The sequence below is a fragment of the Microtus ochrogaster genome (assembly GCF_000317375.1).
Source record: "Microtus ochrogaster isolate Prairie Vole_2 chromosome 6 unlocalized genomic scaffold, MicOch1.0 chr6_random_2, whole genome shotgun sequence".
Lineage (NCBI taxonomy): Eukaryota > Metazoa > Chordata > Mammalia > Rodentia > Cricetidae > Microtus > Microtus ochrogaster.
In genome coordinates, this window is record NW_004949095.1 from 5,108,337 (window position 1) to 5,113,593 (window position 5,257).

The following is a 5,257-nucleotide window of genomic DNA, read 5'->3' on the forward strand; positions in this document are numbered from 1 at the left end:
CCTGCCTCTGCCTCCCGAGTGCTGGGATTAAAGGCGTGCGCCACCACCGCCCGGCCGTGGTTTTACTTTTTAACTGTTTAAGTTGAAAGGCTAGAAATGTACTCCCAAACACAAACTGGGTAGTAGTCGAATTTTTAGGCAATATATTCAAAGTTGAGATAATTAAAAACTTTAAAACAAAATAAAATTAAGCCCTTCTATTGAGATAGCCTTGGTGGAAGCATGAACGCCAGAGATGGCTCAGGGGTTAAGACTGCTTTCTGCTCTTGTAGAGGATGGGATTGCAGGTGTACACCTTTGTGCCATGCTGGTTTGTTTGTTTCTGTTTTTGTCAATTTACATTCCAAAAGATGTTTCCAAGTAAACTGATATGAAAACCATCCCTGAAAAGTGGGAGTGTGTGCTGGGTCAAATTCCTAGCAACCACATTTGGTAGCTCAGTCATCCAACTCCAGTTCTAGGGGACAAACATACATATAAATAAAAATGTTTAAAAATAGACGAGCTGTCAATATAATAATACTATGAGATTATTTTCTGAGATGTCCTGAGTTTCGAGTTTTCATTTGGGTTGATACTAAATCTACAAAAAACAAAAACAGATAAGCTAGGGACTGGAGAAATGGCTTGAGGTTTAGGAGCACTTGCTGATCTTGGGGAGGACCCAGGTTTGGTGCCCAGCATCCACATGGTTAGCCTTCCACTCTTCCAGTCTAGGAACTATAAGGAGGGTTTCTGGGGCAGAGATTTCTGGCGAGAAGACCGTGGTGGCAGCGAGAAGGAAAGTGGTGGTATTTGGACATTAGTGGATGGCTTTTTTCTGGCCTGCCTGAGCCATCTGTCATCCACCCCATAGCCCGGGACCTCAGTGTGCCCACAGACTAGGAAGGAGGTCCTATCCCACTACTGTCTGGCAAACAGCCTTGCACTTCCAGCTTGTCTTCTGAGCCTTTCTGTCCTATATCCATATCTGAGTCTGTCCTTGGTTAACCCCAACTCCGTTTTCATCTTCAGTAAGCTGCCTGCTCAGGTCTCCCTGCTCTGTCCATCTGGGTAGGCTGTAGAACTGTCTTCAGCTTTGGAACAATCGTGCTGATGGTCCCTCAATATTGTAAACCTGTGTCATGGCATCCTATGTACACTTCAGAATGGTCCAAAATACACATTTGGGGTGATTTTTCTTTTGCCACCACAAGAAATATTTTTTAATTCATACAGTACAGACCCGTGTTGTCTGATACCTGGTTTTCCAGCCAGGTCTTTTGCCCTTGGTCTTTTGAGAATATTGTCTCTCTTCCTGTTTAGAGGTATCGAGAGCCTTAGTGCCGGTCATGCTCTTACTCCAGATCCAGAGCCATGAGCAGCGCAGCTTCTCCAGCACCACTGATGTGCCCACGGGGCCACGCTTGGCTCATGCCACACATCTTTCCTACGTGAGTCTGTATCAGATGACCCAGCACACATTCCCACTTTGCAGGGATGGTTTTTATATAAGTTTACTTGGAAAAATCTTTTGGAATGTAACTTGACAAAAGAAAAAAAAACAGGACATGAAGGTGTAGGCTTGCTATCCTAGCGCGGGAGCAGAGGCAAGGGTCAGGAGTTCAAGGTTGTGTTCAGCTACAAGGGTCGTTTGTTTGTGTCTGGGGGATAGTCTACGTAGCTCTGACTGTCCCAGAACTTGGATACATAGATCAGGCTGGCCTCGACCTCACAGAGAACCAACTGCCTTGCCTCCTGAGTGTTGGATTAAAGGTGTGCACATCCAGCCTGGCCACCTGGGCTACATGTGATCCCTGACTCAAAACAACAGCAACAAAATCAAAGTGGCATAAAAAGGAATAAATTGGAAAGACTTCATTTCTGGCCTTCCCCCCCCCTCTCTCTCTCTGTGTGTGTGTGTATGTGTGTTGAGGGTTAGACATGTGCCCGTGTGTGTGCCTATCTGTGCACACAAAGGTAGGAGAAGGATGCTGGTTAGCCTGCTCTGTCATTCTCCCTCAACTCCTTCTAGCTGTGCCCTTTCAGTGCTAAGGTTGCAGGCACACATTCAGCCACATCAGGCTTTTTACATGGGTGTTGGGGATTTGAACCCAGGTACTCATCCTTGTATAACAAGCATTCTTACCCACTGAGCCATCTCTCCAGGCCCTCCACAGAAGACTTATAAAATGATTTATCTTTGTTTTATTTATGAATGTTTTTCTTTCAAGTATATCTGTGTACATGTCCGTGTAGTGCCTACAGAAGCCGGAAGAGACCATCAGATCCCTAAACTGAAGTTACAGACAGTTGTAAACCACCATGTGTATGCAACCACTTAACTATCTCTCTAGTCCCTAACCGGAGACTTTTTTTTTATTTTTTATTGGTGTGTGCAACCTTGAAATTTTTTTATCTCATGTTTTATGTTACAATGTTCATCCAATTTTTAACAATTTTTTTTTTGAGACAGGGTTTCTCTGTAGCTTTGGAGCCTGTCCTGGAACTAGCTCTTGTAGACCAGGCTGGCCTCGAACTCACAGAGATCTGCCTATTTCTGCCTCCCGAGTTCTGGGATTAAAGGTATGTGCCACCACCCCCTGGCCTTATTTTTAAAAATTCTTAATTTTTTTCCTCTTAGCTCCTCCCCATTGACTGTTCTCAGTACCCGACTCATTCTCCTCATGAATAGGGCAGAGAGGAAGGGGAGAGAATTCAGGTTGAGGACCAATAGGACCGTGAGATTCTCAATAGCTGGAGGCCTGAGACGTGGATCTTATTAATCATTCTTTTGGTTTGGGGATGGAGTTCAGAGGACCTTAGGAGAAGGTGGGGGTTCTAGTTTAATTTTAAAATGTTTATTGACTCTCTCAAGGGGACTTCTCTTTTGTTAGGTCTAGGAACAAGAATGAATTTCCCAGTAGGTCCAAGGCAGAAGCCCTGGGCTGCCCTGATGTGGATGGACAGGAGTGGACAGAGGTTCGGTTTGTGCCAAAGGGCCAGAGCTGGAGCCTGCGGTTTCTCTGCCCCCAGCACAGGTGCATGTCATTTTAGGTTCAAACCCAGAAGGGAGGGTGACCCCAGGTACTCAGGGCAACTCAGCCACCTAGCAGCTGGTGCCCATCCTGGGGAGATGGGAACTGTCACCCCTATTTGGACTCTGGATGTGGTTGGTGTGTGGGAGATGGGGCCCATGGTGACAAGACAGAGAGGAAGTATGGTGGCCAAATGTTTTGCTGAGGCCTGAATCAAGTCTCTCTCAGGTTTGGTAAAGGACCCCTTTGGGAGCCGGTACACCCAGGATTGGGGGGGAGTCTTACAGAAGGAGACGTGACTTCCTCCATGGTTGTGGCAAGGGTCATGGCAGGATATTCATTCCTTACATTTCTGGAACAGGTCAGGGCTACTCAAAAGAGGAGTTGATGAGAAACTATCCTTCTTAATCAATCATCAGAATTTTTTTTTTGTCCTGAATACATCAGGATATTTCCTGAACAATAACATCACAGATCTACAGAGGCGTCAGGACTCTTCAGGGTTGGAATAACCCCTGACCAAGTAACTCTCCGCCCCCCTAAGCCTTAGGGCCTAAGGCTTGTTGAAACTCCTGCCCCTGTGTTGAAACTCCAGGTCTTTCCCCTCACTGCCCTTTCAAACTCAGTCTCCCACTATAACCTGCATCCTGATAGCCTGGGCAGGTAGATTCTGAAGATAAAGCAGCCTCCTCTGGATAAACAACTGCAGGAGGAGAAACTGAAGGTTTCACGTTAGCAGAACGGCATTTTAACTTCCCAGTTCCCAAACCTCCTACACAAACCCAGAGTTTTTCCTTCCCTTTTGGCAGACACCTTCCCCCTTCCTGCGGTGTCTATCCCCCCCACCTCCCCATCTCCCCTACCCCCCAGGTCACACTGGCCTCTTTTTTGCCTCCTGTTTCTAAGTTGCCTGGAAATCTAGCACTTGGCCTGCAGGTTACTGTTCTGGGTGCCTTCCTGCCTCCCCACCTAGTCCTCCCACCTGAGACACAGGGCATCGCTTCTCTCACCCCCTTTCTCCTTCCCACTTACACCTGGACAGAGCAGTGGTCTGAGTCTGAGAAAGGTCAAGGATTGTCATGGAAAAAACAACTGAGCCCAGACGGTTGTTCCACAAGCCTGAGGCCAAACTGCCGAGCAGTTCTTCCTTTCAGGGTGTCCTAGGGTGATGGGAGCCAGGCGCCATAAAAATGTGCTTGAGGCTCTCTGGTTCTCAGAACTGAACCACGTTCCCTGAGGCAACAACTGCACTTCAGCTGATACTAGAGGAAGGCTCTGGTCTCAGCACAGGAATGCCTTGGCTACCCAGCGGCAGCCCACCCAGTAAGAGTCATGGCCCTGAGGTGGGGAGAGCTACTCTTCTAAACCCTTGAGCAACACAAATGCAGACACACTGACTTCATCCCTGACCTTTCGTTGTTATTTCGTTTTGGTTTTTTTTTTTCAAGACAGTTTTTTTCTGTAGAGCTCACTCTGTAGACCAGGCTACCTTTGAACTCAGATACCTGCCTGCCTCTGCGTCCCGGTGCTGGGACTAACGTCACGTACCTCTCCCAGCTTCATCCCTGGCCCTTCCTGTCTGTGTACAAAGCTAGTTATCTGCTCCCCAGCCTCCATTCCTCCTCTCCTGTTTTGTAGTCCTTGCAACTGGCTCCCTTCTCCCCTTCCCATGCCACTCAGGACTGGTTGTGTAACTGTGGAGTCTTCTGAGAAACAATGATTAGACCCGACAGTAGAGGGGCGTACTGCTCTCTGGTGAATTCGTCATTCTAGCCAAGATACCTGTAAGAACTGCCAAATAGATACTGCGAAACATTTGTTTAGGACAAGAAATGCACATCTTTTTATCTCCCCACCAAGTAAGACTTTCTTGTCTTGTCTTGTCTGTTTTGTTTTTTGAGACAAGATTTCTCTGTGCAACAGCCCTGGCTGTCCTGGTGAAAGACCCTCTGAACACCCCCCCAGAACCCGCAGCTGGCCTGCTCTCATGAGAACATCCCGCCTGCTTGGGGAAACAGGATGCCTATAGCCAGCATATGTGCCAAACTTAGAATATCAGCAGGTCACAAAAGAAACAATTCTTCCTATGAAAGATCCCAGCTTAGCTGCGGTAATGTCATTTCACAAGGCTTTTTGACGAACAAATGTAAGTACAGAGTGAGGTCAGGGTCCCTGGCTGTAAAGCAGGCTATCTATATCCATAGAATAGGATAGGACAGGACATCAATTAACAGGAAATC